Here is a 20,828-nt window from a genome sequence, read left to right as displayed (position 1 = left end):
GGCTGGGTGGCCCGGGAGGCTGCAGCCAGCCCCAGGGACTCACCCTGCCTGCTCCTCCCCTGCACCGGGCCGCGCGGCACTTTCACCCCAGGCGCAGGCTGCGCTGCAAAGCGGGGCCATGGAGCAGCAGCCGCAGCGCGCCGGTCCTGCTAGGCGCGGTAAGGCAGGCGGGGAAGACCAAGAGCAACGCACCCGAGCAGCGTAAGACGACGCCCGCTGCAATGGAGCTAAGCTCCCGCATTGGCAACCCCGTCCCTGTTTGCGACCGTTTCCGCCAAAGGACCGAGCTCCTGCAAATTATTTTAAACCAGGATTGTCAAATCAGCACAGTTGTGGCCTGCACTGATCACGAAACAAACCCCATTTAAAAAGTTGCCGTTTACGTTAGTTTTAATCACAATAGAATAGCAGCTTTTGTTTATTATATATGTTGTGGTTTCTTCTGCATTTTCAAATATACTGATTTCAAGTACAAGACAGTGTCCACACTGCTCACTTTATATTATTTTTCATTGCAAATATTTACAGCATTAAAAAAGAGACAGTGTTTTTCAGTTCACCGTCTACAAGTCCACCCACTCCTACTTCTTGTTTATCCAGTGTCTAAGAAGCAAGTTTTACATTTACAGAAGATAATACTGACAACTTCTTACTTATAATGTCAGAAGAAAGTGAGTATCGAGGTTTACATGGCACTTTTGTAGCCCATATTAGAGATGTTAAATTGCAGGTAATCGACTAATCAAATAGTTGATGCATTTTGCATCGACTAGTTGATAAGGCGTCTCCGTTTTTGAAGCGTAGAAACACTGTTGCTACACTTTAAAGGCAAAAGCACCACATGGAGCCCGGCATCAGCTGGGAACTCCCCACTGACTCAGGGCTCCATGCAGCACCCCGGAATTAAAACGCTGGAGGAGCCCGAAGTCAGGCTCCCCTCAATGTTTCAAAGCAGCAGCATTTTGTGGAGCCCAGGATCAGATGGGGACTCCCTGCTGACCCTGGGCTCTGTGCGGCACCGCCCTTTTGAAATGCCCCAAGGATCCTGACTCGGGGCTCCTGCAGCAATGTTTCAAAGCAGCAGTGCCATGTGGAGCCCAGGGTCTGGCCCTAGGCTCCACGTGGCGCTGCCGCTTTGAAGTACCACCTCTCCCCCGCCCCGCTTGCTGCCTCTTTCTGATAGTCAGCAAAGCGGGGGAAGCGACTAGTCAACATGCTTGTCAACTATCTGATAAGTACTTGCTTATCAGATAGTCAACTAGTCCTTCACATCTCAAGCCCACATCTCAAGGTGCTTTTGTAGTCCATGCTGCATATGTGCCAGATATGCTGTACATTCATATGCACTTTCATACTTTGGTAAGAGCTACAGTTTTGCATTGTTTTGCTTTTGAGTGCAGTTATATAAAAATATTCTACATTTGTAAACAACACTCACAGAGTGCATTACAATTCTTGTATGAGGTGACTTGAAAAATACTAGTTTTATTTATCTTTACAAATATTTGTAATAAAAAATGTAAGGTGAGCCCTGTACACTTTGTATTCTATGTTATAACTGAAATCAATATATTTGAAAATGGAGAAAAACATCCAAAATATTTGTAATAAAACACCAATTTAAATGTATTTACAAAACGATTAAAACCGTATTTAATTATAAACTCATTTAATTACAATGTTAACTGCTTAACAACCCGATTTTAAGCATATTAATTTGTGAAATAGTTTCTTAAGGGCCAAGATAGTCAAGTCAATGATAGTGTTTGCACTGACTACTGTGGAATCCAAATTTAGCCCCAAATCTCCAGCACTTTATGTTCAGTGTACTTTTATGAATTATGGCCCTCCTAAGCCCACCAAATAAGCAAAACATCTGTCAAGAAGGATGCCTTTTTTAGGATAAACACAGAATTAGATTTCACAACAAGTTACATGTAAGGTGTGGCATGCTGTATATAGGTATTGTCCTCGGGAATTTGTCCTTTTCATATGTGTTCATTTTTTTTAATTGTATCGTTTGGTATATATGGTTGTAACTATTTTCTTCCACTATTTGATCTGAGGAAGTGGGTCTGGCCCACGAAAGCTCATCAAGTGATTTAAAAGCATTTAAAGAAAACATTATGGAATTAAACAAGCAATTAAAATAATTGCTTCATGGAATTTGAAATCCAGATCTGCTGCACTGAGCTAGAGAGTGGCCTCATAAGATCATTATAGTATTATGAAGAGGAAAGGTGGCGTTATTATAAGTCACATCCAATATTATATGGAACAAATTTCCAATAAGCTTATGATTTTCCCTAATTTGAAGTGGCTTAGTGTATATAGCATATCACTTAATTCTCAACTCAATAGTTGGCACACTTGGTTGCTTTAAAAACAAAACAAAAACATCCAGGCACCTGCCACCCTTCATGTCTCAACAAAGACTTACGTTCTTAAGACTTTGTTGCTGTGACTAAATATATTACAGTGCTTTTAGTGTATGTTAAAGTAATATAAATAAAACACATTTGTCACAATGTTGACGGAGAGCATTTAAAAATTAAATGTAATACAATATAAATAAAGTACATTATTTCAAAAATATGCAAAATTCACTTAAATATATTCATTCACAAGGAACATAACGAAAAATACCCTTATAAAATCTGAACTGAAAACAGGACAGCATTTCAAATACAAAAAGACAAATAAAACATTCCAGTGCCTCAAACTTAGCCTTGGATAATTAATATACATAATCCATAGCTTCTTAGAAAATCAGCTACATTTAAAGCAGTACTTCTGAGGATGCTTTCACACTGGATTATACTTGAAGAAGAGGTGCATTTACATCAAAAAGTTTCCTGAACCAAGATTTTTTTATTTTTATTTGATTTTTATGGAAATATTTGTTGTGTTTTAATAACAACTTTCTCTAGCTCAGCACAGATACTCTTTCACATGACACTGTAGTGAATTCAGTTTTCTGCATAGATCATGCCATGTTTCTTGGATGTCACAAATTTAGCTTGGTTACTTCACAATATAATCAAATAAGACAAGGGGCACTGTGCTAAAGCTTTTACTTAAAGACACCAACTTTTGTAATAAGCAATCAGGAGAACCAGTTCTGTAAGTGTTCCAAAACACTGATGCTGCTTTCATTTAAGCCAATATTTAAAAAAAAAAAAAAAAAGCTGGCATTGTCTTAAAGGCAAACATAATTAGGCCCCAGGAAAAGAAAGCCAATTAAAATCATTAGGATCAATTCTCTTTCACTTCCAGGCTCCCTCCTCTAGTATCTCCTTACACTAGGGTGGAGAACACAACCAAGACCGGTACCCTGTACCACCAGAATGATGCAAAAATCTTGAGCACAATGGAGATTCTGGCCCACTGAGAATAGGAATTTGCTATGCAAACCCCTTTTAGGCTCAGGCTCATAATGAAAACTTTTGTAAAACAAATAAATAAGGTTTCACAATATACAAGCTCCTCTTTCAGGAAATCTGTTCTTTCCAACTCAAACGAGAAGCTATTTTCTATGCTGCATGAATATCTCATATACTATCTGCTGTATGGAAAATTTTGCAAAAGAATTTCCACTTTACATTTAACAGCTCATCAACATTCAAATATCTATCCAAATTCCAAAAAACCCCTTTTGCACAAGATCCTTATGCCTTTTGTGCAAAGTCCAAGAGGCATAAGGATCTTGCACAAAAGGGTTTTTTTGCACAAAACAGAAGCGGCTACATGCTTCTTTGTGTGCAAAAACCTCTTGTGCAAAAAGAATCGGCAGTAAATATGCTAATGACATCCCGACTCATGCTAATGAGTCCCTCATTAGCATATTTTCTGCCACAAAATCTTGCAGTGTAGACAAAGCCCAAGGGCACATCTACACAGCAGTATTATTTCAGAATAACTGATGTTATTCTGCAATAAAATAGTACACATCTACACTACAAGGAGTTACATTTTATGAGGATTAAGGATAGTTGAAGGAAGAGTGCTCTCTCTTAGACTTCCTGCTTTGTAGACAGTGCTAAAAGCCGAAATAAGCTATTTCGACTTAAGCTACACAATTGACATAGTTCAAATTTCGTAGCTTATTTCAGCTTTAGCCCTGCTGTGCCCTTAGAAATAAACCGTAGTTTTAGAACTGCTTTTATAATACTTCCATAAAAGGCTCCGGTTTGAGAATCTCCCTAACATCCTCAGCAGTGAAGACCAAAGCAAAGAAATCATTTAGTTTCACCAGAATGACCTTATTGTCTTCGAGTGCTCCGTTAGCATCTTGATAATCCAGTGGCCTCCTGGTTGTTAAGCAGGTTTTCTGCCTCTGTTGTACTTAAACATTTTGCTATTACTTTTTGAATTTTGGCTAGCTGTTCTTCAAACTCCTTTTTGGCTTTCTTTATTATATTTTTACTCTTAGTTTGACAGTGTTTATGCTCCTTTCTATTTTCCTCACTGGGATTTAACCTTCACCTTTTAAATGATGCCTTTTGCCAGCTCCTCACATGCACCAACTCCAGGGAGCCGCCTGCCTCCCTGCGCTGCTGCCTCTGTGTCAGAAGCAGCAGCGCAAAGAGGCAGACAGGAGCAGACTGCCACTTCATGTGTAAATGTGTAACCACTGACATTTTAGTTGTTACACAGTTATTTAAACTCATTTTAACATCCCTAATGTCAACTCTTCTGAGTCAGAGAAAGGAAATAAACATGAGAGAAGATGAGGCTAGTTCCGGTGAGCTAACCAGTCTACTATTCAAATGGAGTCACTTTAACAATGAGATGGCTGCAGCATGGTGGAAAACCAGTTCCATCCTGTCTGTAGGAGCAGGAGTTGGAGCAGTCAAAATTCAGAAAAGAAGGAACAAAGAAATAAGATGTTAGAAATGGCATTTTAAAAAATGGACTCTGGGAGATTCAGGGAACAAAAGAAAAATAGCCCATACACGCACTACAAATTCACGTACTCCTATCACCCTGTCATTAAGCCAACCTAGCTACACTGCTTAAAGAGATGAATTACCTACATTGATAAATAAACCTCATCTGTTATGGTAGGAAGTCTCTCTGCCTCAACCCTACAGGAGTATTGCCTCATCACTGTAGCTGTGCTGCTGTATTGTTTATAGTGTGGACATAGCCTCAGCCAAGTGTCCGGGAGAAGGGATCTTGGAGCCCTGAAGGCACAGACCAAAACCCAAAAAATGCTCTCCAGTGGCAAATAAATTATATACAAGTGTTCTTATTTTTCCTAGATCTCAGTATCTCCTGTGCTTTGTCTGAAAATCTGTCTTTTTTGCTTCAGCTATCAAGTGTCTGTGCAGGGTTACAATATAAATTGGAATATCAATGAGGATGGAGTTCCAGGGAAGGTGTGCATGAATGGCTCAGATCCCAGTCCGTCAGAGTGGAACCAAATAGAATCTGTGCCTTTGAAAGAGAACCCTAGAAGCCAGAGCTTGTGACAGAAGTCTGCCAGACCCAGAGGAGCTTAAAATCACACAGATTCAGTGCGTAGGTCCAAATACAGCTATCCGGTAAGTATCTAAAAAGGGGAGGTAGGCAGGATTGTGACAACCTATTTCAGTTTGAAATAAAAGCACACAACTGTTTTTCAGAAGTGCTGACCAGCCAGAAGTCCTACTGCAGTCACTGGGAACTTCAGTGAAAATTAGGCATAATGCCATGAAGAGAGTCTCTAAACTGTCCTTGGAACTTAGTGATGGGATCTCAATTCAATAAAAGAACACCTCATCTGTCACAGTGTCCTTTTTGTCACTCAAGTACACAATTTGTTACATTTATGAGTGGAGAATTTGTCTCAACTCTCAGGAAACCTGTGGTAGAAACTCAGCTCTGGTATAAACACACAACTGTGTTATCCATTCTTCAAAAATTCAGAGGTCTGCCAAACCCAGTTAAATCATCTTCTAAAGCCAAACTGAATCTGATTAATCCTTTGGCCCAGCACAAAAAAAAAAGATATGCACAATAAGCAATGTCTTTGTCAAGTACACACTTCCCACCTTACATGAATAGTAAATAGCCCTAACAATCCACCTTATTCTGTACAATTCTCCAGCCAACAGTACTGAAAATGCAAATCTGGATTTGCAGGTAGGCCTCCCGTGGGAGCTGTTTGGGCAAGATTTCCATGTAGAAAATAAAATTCATAAGTTTAAATCACTATTAATATATCAGAGATATCCATCATACTGTGTCAACTTACATTGTCTCAACAAGGGAGTAAGCCACTCCTGCAGGGGTACATTTACACTGCACACTTATTTCGGAATAAGCTATTCCAGAAGAAATACTCCAAAATAGCTTATTTCAAAATAGCATATCTACACAGCAAATGCTCATAGAAATAACACAGGGCTATTTCAAAATAGAGCATCTACACTCATTGGACGCTGCATTGGACGCTGAATTCTGGCCACCCAGAAGCATTTCAGGCAGGGCATCAGGACAGCAGTTACTTCCTGGAGCTGCTGCCTGAGGCTCAAGCTTAAAGGGACGCCCCTGTACACCCATGTCTTAGGCTCCTCTCTTTTGCCTACCTCCTTGAGGGACAGCAAACCCATTCCACTGCCTGCTGTGGTTGCCCTTGTGGACACCTCACCTCTCTAGCCATGGAGCCAGAGCTGCCTTCGAGCACTCGACAGCTCTTATCTGTCATGCTGCAGCTTCTGCACCAATTTCTGCAGGCTGCCTTCCTGGCCCTGCAGGAACACAATCCCCAACTCAGCGCAGAGACCCTCAGCATCTCTCTGCAGGCGCAGCTCATGCACTGCCACTTCGGGCGTCTGGACACCAATTCCGACTGGTGGGACTGGATCATTATGGAGTGGTGGGACAACCAACAGTGGCTTCAGAATTTCCACATGCAGAAGGGCATCTTTCTGGAGTAGTGAGAGTGGCTCGCCCCTGTCCTCACATGATGGGACACCCACATGCAACCCGCTAACCCCTTGAAGGCCAAGATCTCCGCATCAGACCAGGAAGGCCCACGCCTCTTATGTCCCCTGATTGGGTCCTGCGAGCTCCCTGGGAGCAGTGGAGGGCTCGGTGAGTCACTCAGTGGCAGCTGCTGAGTGGATCAGGGCAGTCAAGGCCAGCTTCCTGACACAAGCCCTTTCCCTTCTGCCTGCAGCCTTATTGGCCTTATTGGCTGCAGGGAAAGGGGAACTATAGAGTTCTGATGAGCGTGTACAGAGCTGCCAGCAGGGCACCTGTGGGATTTCCTGAAAGCCCCTTATTTTGAAATAACTCCAGCCACCCTGTCTACACATGCACTATTCCAGAACAAGCGTTATTCCTCATGGAATGAGGTTTACAGAATCTGGAATAAGCTGCCCGTTATTTCAAATATATTTTGAAATAACAGGTTTGATGTGTAGATGCTCGCAAAGTTATTTCAGAATAACCGCTCATTATTCCGAAATAACGCTGCTTTGTAGATGTACCCCTGGAGTCCAAATCTTCCTAGCCACTCAGCAGCCCAACTGGTAGTATTATAGTTGCTAAACTGTCCTTTGAAGTTAGTCTTCCAAATGACACATTGCCTAGCTTGACTAATCTTGAGAGACTGATTCCACAAGTGTTATGAAGTAGATTCATTTTCCCAATGCGTCTGGTTAAAGGACTTTAGGAAAATCTGAAGTTTCATCCTTAAATAAATATTGTTCATAAATGGATCATGTCAGTAACACTCAGCCTTCATGGTTGCTCAGAGTGGGGCCTGGGTAACGAGGCTTTTTGATTCTATTAGATTTGTAACAGATACTGTGCAGAATGGTTCTGCATGTTTCAAAAAAGCACATGAACACTTGGAAGACTGGTTGACCAGTTGCAGTTGTACTCTGGGTCTCGTTAAACTGAATCAACATAATTATTCTTCAGAGAATCTTTTATTATGTGTTACTCACTTTACCTTAGAATAACAAAATAGTTTCAGAAATGGCACAGAGTTTCCATCAGGAATAGTAGTCTTAAAAATGGTTTATGGAGATTACAGACGTGTTTGTTTTTTAAAGGACAAAAAAAAAAAGCATTTAGGCAATCAACAATTTTTGCTTACTCTGTTCTCATTGATCCATTTATTTGTATTTTACACCAGTGCATATGAAGGATTTTTTTTAAAAATAAAGCCAATGTAAAAAGAAAAGAAAAAGAAGTACTATCTGAAGAATTTGAATACTTTATTAATGCTTTCCTTTTAATTGATGGCAAGATGCCTATATTAGCGAGTAGAGAACACTGTTCAAAAGCCATCCCAAAGTCAGATGAGATGCAAACCTTGTCTCATATGGGAAAACGAGAGACGTTTTGCTTCTCCTATATACCTTCCTCAATCAAAAATCATAGAATTTTCAACAGACAACTAACTAATTTGGTAGTTGTACCAGTTTGCATTTATTTGTTTGTGTAGTCAGCCATCCAAATAGATTGTAAACTAAAATTGCAGACTGAGAGGCATCACTATAATTGGATAACCCTACCAAAGGCGACATTGTTTCTGTGCAGGTCTGATGCTATTTGGCTTTTGCCAAACATATATGCCACCACAAAGAGAGAATAAGCAACTTCAAAATGTATATTTTTCATAGCCTTTTTGCTTCTATTTGAAAGTTTGCCTTGTTATCTGTGCCAGTAATAATGTGCTCAGCATGTCTCTTAAAACTAAATCAGGATGTGAATGCTTTTCTCTCTCATACACACTAATATATAGCGTCCTCTGATTTCAGTTAAAAGACTCTGCTTGTTTAAATACAAAATCTGACTTCAACATTCTGAATAAAAATGTCTCAATTTCTTCTCAGTCATTATGCACACAATGCATGTAACAAAATACATGTAGCTTGGCTAAGTGACCACTCAGGAAAGACATGCTAACTGTCTCCAAATATATTAAGGGTGTAAACACTAGAGCTAGTCAAACAGTGGCTAGTCACATAAATAATCAATCAACTAGGACCTCCAAAGCCACCCAGAATGCTATGTGCTTATGGAGGAAAGGGAGATCATTTTATTCTTGTAGGGTTTAATTCATTTTGTTTTTAGCACGCTAATCTTTTTTACTACAGTGCTCAGACTTCCATAGAGCCCAACCACAGACTTCTGGGACCAGGTCAAAGATTATTTCTGCTGAATCAGATTGTTAAGGTAATTAATGTATAAAAACAGTAACAAAAACACTACACACAGGGATATTTTGCAGAAAAGTGTGAAATGCATTTGAAAATTCAACTTTTAATAAAAAAGTGAACTTCTGAGCCTACTGCCAATTTATGAAATGACAAACCAGAAGTAGGTAGATCCAATATAATACTAAAACCAATATAATATAAAATATAATACTAAATTCACCAATTGCTTTGCTTTTAAAGTCCTTAGTATATTGTCAGAATGAAGGAAAAAGGAAAATCAGAGGAAAAAATCTAACATGGTAGAGGCAGATTTTCCAAATAATCAAAGGAATTATTAAAACAATTAAAATAAATATCAGTGTGTCATTCTATTAGTTTTAACAACAATAAGTTGTGGATTCCTTATATTAAAGTAATATTCCATACACACTGTCTTCATGAATACATGAAAAAAGAATAGGATTCTGGGAAATACACCTATTTTAGTTTTCATTCAAAAGAGGTGTCATCTATATCTACATATAGTAAGTCCAACATATACCCTTTGGTAGTTGACATTTAAAGGCTGCTTGGATACAAATGTCATCACACAACCACTAAAAGTTAAGGAAATCATCAGATAATGCCATTTTCATATGCCTCCATTCCCAAGTATGCAAGACAAATACAACCTCAGATACCTCAAGGTCACAACAAAATATTTTGTACATCCAGCATATAACCAACTATAGTGTAACCCCGTTTCCCGTAAATCATACATGAATGTACACACATGCAAAATCTCAATTTTAAACATTTTCTGTTTCAAAATAATTCAAAATATGTATAATGAATCAAATTTGTTAATTATATTTTCTATAGTTACATAGGTTCATACATTTTAATACCAGAATGGATCGCTATGATCACCTAGTCTGACAAGCATAACAGAGGCTCAACCTTCTGGTTGGGCTACTGAATATAATTTAGAAACAACTCTAATCTTTATTTAAATACTTCAAGTGATGGAGAATCCTCCACAGGTAATTTATTTCAGTGTTTAATTGCCCTTAATATAAAAAATGTACACCTTATTTCTAGTCTGAATTTGTCTGTAGAGCAATTAGGGAGCATCTATAAAAGAGAAGAACATAAACCAAAAACAGGATTTAATAATTCCAAACTTCATATATATATTTCCAATTTTAAGGTATCACAATTTACTGTATTTATTTCTGCACACTATATGCTAAGAAAATATGATTAAGTGTACACATTTTATTTCATTTAAATCTATACTCTTTCATATGTATGCAAAAAATTACTAAATATGGATTTTCCAGTGTAAACAGGTAATTATGTATGAATATACATTTTTCCACATAGAAAACAAAGATACATAATTGAGAATGATATAGGAATAATGTCTATATCCTCAGTGTTGTTAAATCTTCATGGAGATCTATAAATTATTTTCTAGCAATAATCTCATCTCTTCCCAAATCCATTCCCTCAAAAATGACAATTCAATTTCAGTGCTCTAATGCAGAAGTTTTGGATTTTTTGGCAAAGAATAACAGCTTACAACTTTTCTCGATTACAATACAGTACGTGCTAAGTACAGGCAGTCCCCGAGTTACGCGGATCCGACTTACGTCAGATCCGCAGTTACGAACGGGGTTTGCTGCCCGTCTCCCTGGTCTGCTGGTTTCCAGCAGACCAGGGAGATGGGCAGCAAAGCCGTGGAGCACGCGGGCAGCGGACAGCCCAGACGCGCCGCGGCTGCCGGCGTGCTCCCCGGCTTTGCTCCCCGTCTCCCTGGTCTCCCGTCTCCCACAGGCATCCGGAGCAAAGCCGCGAAGCACGCAGGCAGCAGGACAGCTGCAGCGCGTCTGGGCTGTCCCGCTGCCCCCGTGCTCTGTGGCTTTGCTCCGGACACCTGTGGTACAGCAGCTGGGGCGCTGCTGGTTGGTCCCGTAGCGCCGCTCTGGGCGCTACTGGACCAACCCGGCAGCACCCCATCTGCTCTGCCCCAGGCGTCCTGATTCAGCCACTGCTGGTCAGTTTCAGCAGCAGCTGACTTGGGGACGCCTGGGATTCTTAAGTTGAATCTGTATGTAAGATCTGGCGTCCAGATTCAGCCTGTTGAAACTGATCAGCGGCTGATTCCAGGAAGCCCGGGGCAGAGCAACTCTGCCTCGAGCTTCCTGTAGTCAGCCGCTGGTCAGTTTCAGCAGCGGCTGAATCCGGATGCCAGTTCCGACTTACATACAGATTCAACTTAAGAACAAACCTACAGTCCCTATCTTGTATGTAACCTGGGGACTGCCTGTACTTACCGTAAACAATCTGTTCCACCTTGCATTTTGCTGTGACATTGGGAGTAACCACTACACTGTATGCAATATTTCACCATGTCATATACTACAGTTTTGCGAATTTGTATGGAAATAGCAGGTGTAGAGTTTGCTAAATCACATGTGTGTAAAAGTGTATCCATTACCACCACAATCATATCACAAAATATTGCACTTCAAACAGTAATTTAACCAATATCCTAAATCTGTTAAATCACCAAGCAGTCCAGGATTATGATCCTGAGTATATTTGCTATGATGTCTTTTTACCGATGGATGCAATCCATTGACTTCAGGGCTAATGAGCAGCATTAACCTGGTGTGGGGATGGTTTTAATTTTAAGAAACTAAACAAAATTCATCAACAGAAAGAAATGATTAAATATAGATGACGTTGTTTCTAGTTGCAGTATCCCTGCCTGCAGCTCTGGTAAGTCACTGTGATCACTTTACATTACAGAATGTAAATCCTAAAAATTCCAAGAATTATCCACAGTTAATTGGTATCAAAAGGAGAAAGTCCAAAATATAGGAAGTATGTTAAAAAGGAAATTAAAGTAGGTAAGACTGACTTTGAACTAGAAAGACAAGGTGGGTGAAGTAATATTTTTATTAGATTGACTTCTGTATGTGAGAAAGACAAGCTTTTGAGCCACACACCTCTTCTCCAAGTCTAGGAAAGGTATTCCTACCATCACAACATTCAGTGACTATTTATGCTAAACAATTTGTTCCACCTTGCTTTTTACTGTGACATTGGGAGTAACTTTCCCAGACCTCTGGAGCCTGAAAGCTTGTATCTCTCACCAATAGAAGCAGATCCAATAAAATATATTGGCTTGCCCACATTTCTTTCTAATATCCTGGGACTAGCACAGTTACAACTTATTCACAATTTTGCAACATAGACAGTCAGTTCCAGTAATAGCCATTAGAAAAGATGCTGTATGCTTGAAATAGAGTAGATGGGCCTAGTTCTAGCCTCACTTAAACTGATGAAACTCCACTGATGGGCAGAATGTAATGCTGTTTACAGTAAATTACTTGAATTACTTCAAGAGTCTACAGACATGACAAGTGCTTTAAAGAAAACACAAAAGAAACAGGTCCTTACTTCACAGTTTAGTCTAACTGATGGACTTGACAGACTAGTGAGGATGGTGTCAGGCAAATAGCAAAATAAGTTATGGATACGATCAAGTGACTATTCAGGGAAACAAACTTCAAGGCTTGCTTCCATTATTTTTAAGTGCAAAAACACCTGTGTTTTTCTTGGAAATGGTGCAGAAATGGTCTTAAGTTTAAGGCTTGGCAAACAAATTTGAAAGCACTACGGGGCAGCAAGCTGAAAGGAAGAGAGATCTTTGTGACAGGAGATGACAGAATTTGAGGCTACCATGATTGGTGGAGTGGAAAGGGCAAAGGGAAGTAAAAAATAGACAGGTTCAGAGATGTACAGTGGGCAGGAGCTGGTGATATAGGGCTTTGAAAGTGAGGAGAAGAAAAAAAACAATATGGGGAGCTAGTGAAGTGACTCATATTTGGGATAGATTGGAAAGTGTGGAAAGGAGGCAGGGGTAGTATATAAAAAAAAGATGACATGAGATGAGGAGATTGGAGTAACTGAATCAAGAGATGAGGGAATGGATGAACAATTTGGCCATCAAAAAGGATGGGGTACATTTTTAAAATGCTATGGATAAAGAAGCAACTAGATGTCATTAAAGCCTTAACTGGTGTAGGAGAGAGAGAAATAAAAAAAATGATCCTCAGGTATCAGGCAGAAAGGCTGATGCTAGGACTAAGGTACTGGAAGTGGGACTCTGCCAGAGAATTTCTGAATGATCTTGGGCAATTCACTTACAGCTTGATTTTCAGAGGTGCTGAGCACACATTGTACAACTGAAGTCAGTAGGAGCAATGACTACACAACATCTCAGATAAAATAGGCCTTCTGTTTCTCTAAATCTGATAGAAAACAATTTGAAGTAAATGGAAAGACTTCCACTGACTTTAACAGAAATTTGATCAGCTCATATGCGCTCAATTCCCCATCCACCAAAGAAAGATAATACTTCCATACCTTAGAAAGTTGCTGTGAGGATAAATTTGTTTATGTGTATGAGGCCTTTCAATCCCACTACAACAGCAATGGAGGCCAAACAAGAAAATTGATATTGCCAACCTTAATGGAAAATGGAGGTACTAGAAAGGATTTAGGAAGGAAGAGTATAAGCTTAGGCTTTAACGTGTTCTGTATAGTATGAATAGTATTTACCGTTCAAATTCATATGATGTATGATTAAATAACCCTTTAAGATATAAAACTCTCTATATTAAATAGGTAAGACTTTTTAAATATATATATTTATAGTTACATACTCTGGGCAACAAGATGGCTTAGGTGATTATAATATAGATATGTGGTACTAAAGTGAGAAGTGGACTCCATTTGTAATGGAAAGTCAGACAAATATACTCCCCCTGATGGGTGGACTAGTCCTGAGTGGAGTTGTGCCCTTTGGTCAGAGGAGATGGACAAATATTCTGAGGACCTGCCTGGACCACTGTCGGACAAATACCTCAAAGAGCTGTGAGGAATGTTCACAGCCAAGTATCCTGATAAGACAAAGGACCTTTGGACTATGGAGCCCTACACCCAGACTGTGACAGAAAGTAGCTGAGGGCATCCAGACTTTAGTAAGTTAGCTTGTTTTGAGGGGATCCCAGCTGATCTAGTGACAGACCCATCCTCCCACTGTTAGGGCTCTGGACTGGGACCAATCTTCTACCACTGACTCCACCCCTGGGGGGCCAGCCAACTCTTCCCCGCTTTGGGGGCAGAAGGCCTGCACTGTATTGTAGGCTCACGCCCAACCAGAAAGCTGTAGAAATATATACAATGCTCTGCCCCACCCAGAGGGCCATAGTTTCCCCTATAGACTGTTATTTGCTATCTGCATTGTAGTGAGGTGGAATGGCCTCCCTCCCCACTCCAGAGTGAAGGACCATTGCAGGTTCTGATGGCATGCACAAAAGAAGTCAATTTTCTAACTGAAACGGGGGTGTTTGTTGTGAAATGCTTTAATATGTCACTTCAAAAGTAAGGCTTCAGGTTGGCAAAACACTTAGAGCTAAGCAGGAGCTTAAATAAATGAATAATCTTATCCTTTTATAGAAAGATACTTAAACACAGGCTTAAGTTCCATTGGCTTCAATGGAACATAAGCACTGCTTTGTTGAATTAGAGCCTGTGGCCATGTCTCTAGTTACCGGAAGATCAACAACAAACTGGCAATCAATCTTCCGGAGTTCGATTTAGCGGGTTTGTCATAGCTCCTTCCCCACTCTGGCACGATAAATGCAGAAGTGGAGGCTAGCAAAAGTACCCCAAAACCTTATCTACCAGGCTTTGGTATAAAACTTCCCCCCAAAATCTTAACAACCTAGATTTTGGGAATAAAATCTCCACTGCCACCACCCAAATATACTAAAGAAATCAGGGAGCGACTTCTTGGGAAATCTCATCCCTAAAGTACAAACCAGGACACAAAAATTAACCAATACTAGGTTAATAAAAATAAAAGAGAAAGAACTTTTATTATCACCACAATATTCCTGTTGCAAGCATAATGACTAGATGGAAAAGTAACAAAATAATATACTCATGGAGAAACTCTGCCATGGGCCTAGAACTTAGTTACAAACAAAAGCCAAAATAATTTTTAAATGTGCACCAACATCAGATCCCATTTCCCAAACCATAAAACAATAAAACCTAACAGATTTATCTAAACTTCACCCTACTTACAGAAAGTGAAGAATGGTTTCTTGGAGAGAGAGAGAGAGAGAGAGAGAGAGAGAGACATGTCTGTCTCTCAGTAACGGGAGAGGAACTGCCCCAGAGACAAAGGAGGGAAAAAAAACCCAAAATTCCTTTGTCCCAGTTTGAAATTCCTACCTACATTTCTATTGGCTGGCTGCCACCTGGTTTAGATAAGGGACATAGTTAACCCCTTAGTCCTCAGGATGCTGGCTAACCCTCATGATCATGACAGGGTCTAGTAAAGATCCTCTAAATAAAAAACTGAGGGTGAGCACTTCAGCACTGGTACTCCTCACTGTTGCAAGGAGTAAGAGAAGTCAATGGTAGCATTTCTACAATCAACATTCAGTTGTGGAAATGGAGCCAAGCCTCAACTTAATGTATGTCAACTCCAGATATATTAGTTACCTTATGTCCACCTTCCCCCACAGTGTAGACTTGGCCTGAGTTACTAAACCATACCAGAAAGCCCAAAGGCAGGCAGAGAGAATTCCACCTTCTCCTTCCTAAAAAAGCCTTTATATTATATAGACTTAATTCTTGTCATTAAAATAATGAAAGGCCAGCCATTATTGGCTCTTACTCAGTAAGAGTTTGTTCTTACCATGTTATCATCTTGGTTTATAAATGTACCTATCATTTTCAATCAAGATTTCTAATTCTCTTCAGTCACTGAGAAAGTTTGGAATCCCCCATAGATTATCCCTGATCCTCAAAGACACAAGAGCAATTCCAAATTAACTTCTAAATACATTCATGTAAACTGTGTATCCTTTCTCAGAAAGAATAATCCACTACATTCACATATAAACAGAACCTTTAAATATGCAACAGATGTTCCTTTTTTGAAAAGTTCTTGAATTCATTGACAGACCTTTGGCTAAACTGATGAATTAATTTGTTCAGGGCAGATTTCATAAATCCTCTAATAATTCTTACCCTCACACATCTTGACTTGATTTTTGAGATCTACAGCATGTGTTTTAAATGTTTTAACCTTTACTACTTTAATCAGGTAACATTTATTTCAAGGTTGGATGATGATCAGTCTTTGAAAGATATAGTTAACTAGGAAATAACATCCAATTTGTCAGTTAAATAAACCCCCAGATCTGAATAATAATAAGAAATCAATCTGTGTTATTGAATCTTTGAAATAGTTTGCAGCTTTGATGTCATCCTCCATCTCAAGAATTTACACTGAAGATGGATTGCTCAGTATTACTGAACCCCATATGGACGTGCAAATAGTATAGATACCACACTTACATCTGACTGATTTAGCCTACTGGTTCCGATCTAAGCATTTAATTAAATTGTACAAATATATTTATTTATGGGGCGTTAGACTTTTTTTACTTCATTTATGTTCATAGGCTTAGAATCAGTTTAACATGATTGATATTGGGCCGTAAAACAAGTATTAAATCCCCTTGCTTTCCTCCTCAAGCATTTATTTTCGCCTATTAATGCATTTAATATGAGTAAATGACTTCATTCATTAATTTTAGCTCTTGAAGATTTGCACTATATCAAAGACTTTTATCAATCATGGAAATATAGGGCTTGAAGGGAGCTCAAGAGGTGAAGTCCAACCCCTGCACTAAGGCAGGACCAAGTAAACCTAGACCATCCCTGACATGAGTTTGTCCAACCCTTTCTTAAAAACCTCCTGTGATAGGGATTCTACAACCTCCCTTGGAAGCCTGCTCCAGAATTTAACTAGTCTTTTCTTTTCAGGACTAAACATGCCAAGTTCTTTCAGTCTTCCCTCAAGGGTCAACTTTTCTATGCCTTTCATCCTTTTTGTAACTCTCCTCTGGACTCAACAATTTATCCACATTTCCCAAAATGTGGCACCCAGAATTGGACATCATAGTCCATTTGAGGCCTCACCTGTGCCATATAGAATGTGACAATTATCTCCCATGTCTTGCATACAAAACTCCTGTTAGTACACCCCAGGATAGTATTAGCCTTTTTGCAACTGCAAGCTGACTCATATTCAATTTGTGATCTGCTATAATCCCCAGGTTTTTTTCAGCAATACCACCGCCCACTCCCATTTATTGTCATGCAATTGATTTTTCAAGTGAAGTACTTTGGCAAGATTTGTTCGTGACAAATATGTGCTATTTATTCTATACAAGTCTATTATCCTTGAGGCATTTTCAAACTGAATAATAATTTGTTGCAGTATCTTTCCAGGTATCAAAGTTAAGATTACTCATCTATAATTCCCCAGACCCCCATTGTTCCCCTTTTTAAAGAAAGGTATTATATTTTCCCTTCTCCAGTCCTCTGAGACCTTACTCATTCTCCACAATTCTTGAAGATAATAGCTAATGGTTCCAAGATTGCTTCAGGTACTTTCTTAAGTATCCCTAGGATGAATTGCATCAAGTCCTGCCAATATGAATAATCTAACTTATTTAAATATCTATAACTTGTTCTCTCTCTGTTTTGGCTTGTGTTCTTTCCTCTTGTTGATACTAATTGTGTTGAGTATCTGGTCAACATTAACATTTTTAGTGACAGCTGAAGCAATCAAGTATTAAACACCTTCACCTGTTTGATGTTATCATTTTACCTTTTCCTATCAATATATGCACATTAAACTGTTTCTAAATTGTTTTTGTTCTCATATACTAAACTGGCTTTCAGCTCATTAAAGCTTTTTATAGTTCCTTGCCTAAATGGGACTCTCACAGGGTATGTCTACAATAGAGAGGTTTTTTGGAAAAACAGCTGTTTTTCCGAAAAAACTTAAATTACTTCCACACTGCAATAGCATTCTTTCGAAAGAAAATCGAAAGATCAGAGGGATTTTTTTGGCATCGGTAATCTTCTTTCTACGAGGAAGAAGCCTTTTTCCAAAAGAGCTCTTTTGGAAAAAGGCGTGCGTGAACGGGGAAGAGGGAGTTCATTTGGAAGATGAGGAAAGAGGAAAAAGCACAAGTGCCCTGGTGGACACTCTGTCCATAGAAATCACAATTTAAATGTGAGCTAGTGTCCATTCAGTGTGGACACTATCTTTCAAAAAATCAAATTGCTTTTTTGATGTGCTTTGGCAGTGTGGACACGCTCTTTTGGAAGAAGTTTTTTTGGAAGATCTCTTCAAGAAAAGCATCTTCCGAAAGAAGCCTGCAGTCTAGACCACAGAGATTTACAAGTTTACAGTTTTTAAGCTGTAATCAGAATGGATTACATTTATACCATTTTTATTCAAACTAAAATAATTGATTAGAGAAGAGATTAATTTTCTGGTTTTTAAAAAAAATGTCAGCTGATGGCAGGATTAAATTCAAAATTAGCAGTGTGAATTTCAGCGTCAACATTAATGATTTCCCTGCTACTCATTTTAACAGCCACCAAAATGTGTTTTTCTCATCTTCTTGGGAACCAAAAGCCTTAAGTGTATCCCTAGTTATCAATAACTCAAGCTTCTCCCAGGCAATGCTATTATACAATTATGCCCTTTCATATAAAATTATGCAGTACATGATAATTCAAGATGTAAGAGCAATATAAAACTGAATTAAATATTAAGTTAAATAAGAAAAGATACTGTTTTCATATTCAGATACATAAAAATATATATATTTTTTAAATATTTATTTAAAAAAGCTGTCATAGCTTGTGTGCTATGGAATACCAGGTCTTATTACAGAATTTATATCTCTTTGTCATGGAGCACCTGAACCTTGAATATAAGAGTGCCCTCAGGCCACATTATAGCTCTCCATGGACTATATCTGACTTGGGTCACCACTAAAAACAGTTAGTGTAACCCACTGGTGATCAGTGGTTCTGGACCAATTTTTATAATAGAGATGCTTTCTCTGTGGAACAAAACTGTAAAATCTGTCTATGATGGAAGCAATGCATTTGTTTGCCATTATTACTTCAATCCACCTTCTCCTCATTTCAGTGACCCTCCTGGTAAGTATATGCTATAGACCCAATCTGTGCCAATCCATTCCAAATATGAGTATTACAGCCCCAATTAAGCAGCTTTACCTCAAGCTGTAACAGCTCATGCTTTGTCTCTGAACACCCAAAGTCCATTCTGTAGTGTACCATGTGGTCATCATGATGGCCATCATATAAAGACTACTCGTGTGAGTTAGGATTGCAGAAGCAGGTTCCATATTCATGGAAAATGCATGCATGAAAAGCTAAGGTACAAACTGGCCTTTAGAAGTAAACTGAAGTTTAGTCTAACTAAAGTTTGATACTTTACAGAGTATTAATTTGACATAGTTTTTCTATTAAAGTTCTTTAGTATGAACTAGCTTGCATATGTTTCTTGTACTGTAGTTGCCCTCAAAGCTGCTCTTTATTTAATAAAACTCTGTTCCTTGAATGATAAAAATAAAATTGCTAATTCAAGCTTGATTTAACTTTCTTAGATTATAAAATTTATTACTAAAGCAAAAGATATCTGGTCAATTTTCAAGGTAACATGCAAAGCTAATTTGGGAGAAATAAAAGGATATCCAATCCATAATATATGCAAAATAAAATAAAGGAAAGGTCAGCACAGTTAAGTGAATGTCACTAGTCTTTCAAGCTCTGAACCATCATTCAGCTTTCACCATCACAAATACAGTTAATTGTGGTCAGAGAACTTTGAAAGGTTCTAAGAATAATAAGTTAGCCAAGTCCTTTGTGGACTATATTCTGTCTTATCATCTTATTTGGCACATTGGGGCTACTTTTTAAAAGACCAAGAATTAAGGTTCCTAAGAAAAGAAATGCTTTCACCTTACTCACCAGAGGGCAATTCCTGAACACTAGGTATAAAATTACAATATATTGAAGGATCAGAGTTCATGACAATGTGGTGCCAGATTGCACTGGCAAAGCAAAAGATCTCCCTACTTTGAATTCCTTCCCAAAAGCTAAAATACTAAAGCTGTTCTATAGGAAATGACAAAGGAATACTAAAGAAAAAGATAAGCTTAAACTGTGTGGTTTTCATGACATTTTATAATTAGTTGTAGAAAGTAAAAAAAGGGATTTTATTTATTTATTTATTTATTACTATCTTAGGGTACCTCTACACAGCAGTGTTATTTCGGAATAACTCATGTTATTCTGAAGTAACATAGCCTGTGTCTAACTACAAGCAGTAATTTCAACATAATGTCAAAATAATGTTGAGTTGGAGGACTTTTTACTCCAACTACTGTAACTCTCATTTTATGAGGATTAAGGGAAGTTGAAGGAAAAGTGCTCTTCCTTGGACTTCCTGCAGTGTAGACAGTGCCAAATGCTGAAATAAGCTACTCAATTTTGACTTAAGCTACGCAAATTGACATAGCTCAAGTTGCGTAGCTTATTTCAGTTTTAGCCCTGTGGGGTAGATGTGCCCTTAGAGGTTGGAAGCAGACAGCACATATTGCACTAGCTCTAGGAGGGTTTGCCATTACAGTTAGTTATAGCTGCACCCTTTCAGACTAGTCTTTATATATCCTGCATATCACTGGCATGGCCCCAATC

At 38.8% G+C, this 20,828-nt stretch overlaps 1 long non-coding RNA gene across 1 annotated transcript; it reads left to right on the top strand.

Moving 5' to 3' along the window:
- Positions 1 to 82: 82 nt before the first annotated feature.
- Positions 83 to 5,857, top strand: LOC112546870 (uncharacterized). Its single transcript, XR_003090581.2, has 3 exons — positions 83 to 201; positions 5,315 to 5,546; positions 5,628 to 5,857. It is a non-coding gene; the product is annotated as an uncharacterized LOC112546870 (long non-coding RNA).
- Positions 5,858 to 20,828: the final 14,971 nt, after the last annotated feature.

Source organism: Pelodiscus sinensis, chromosome 6 (assembly GCF_049634645.1).
Source record: "Pelodiscus sinensis isolate JC-2024 chromosome 6, ASM4963464v1, whole genome shotgun sequence".
Classification (NCBI taxonomy): Eukaryota; Metazoa; Chordata; order Testudines; family Trionychidae; genus Pelodiscus; species Pelodiscus sinensis.
This window is presented reverse-complemented; position numbering and strand designations above follow the sequence as displayed.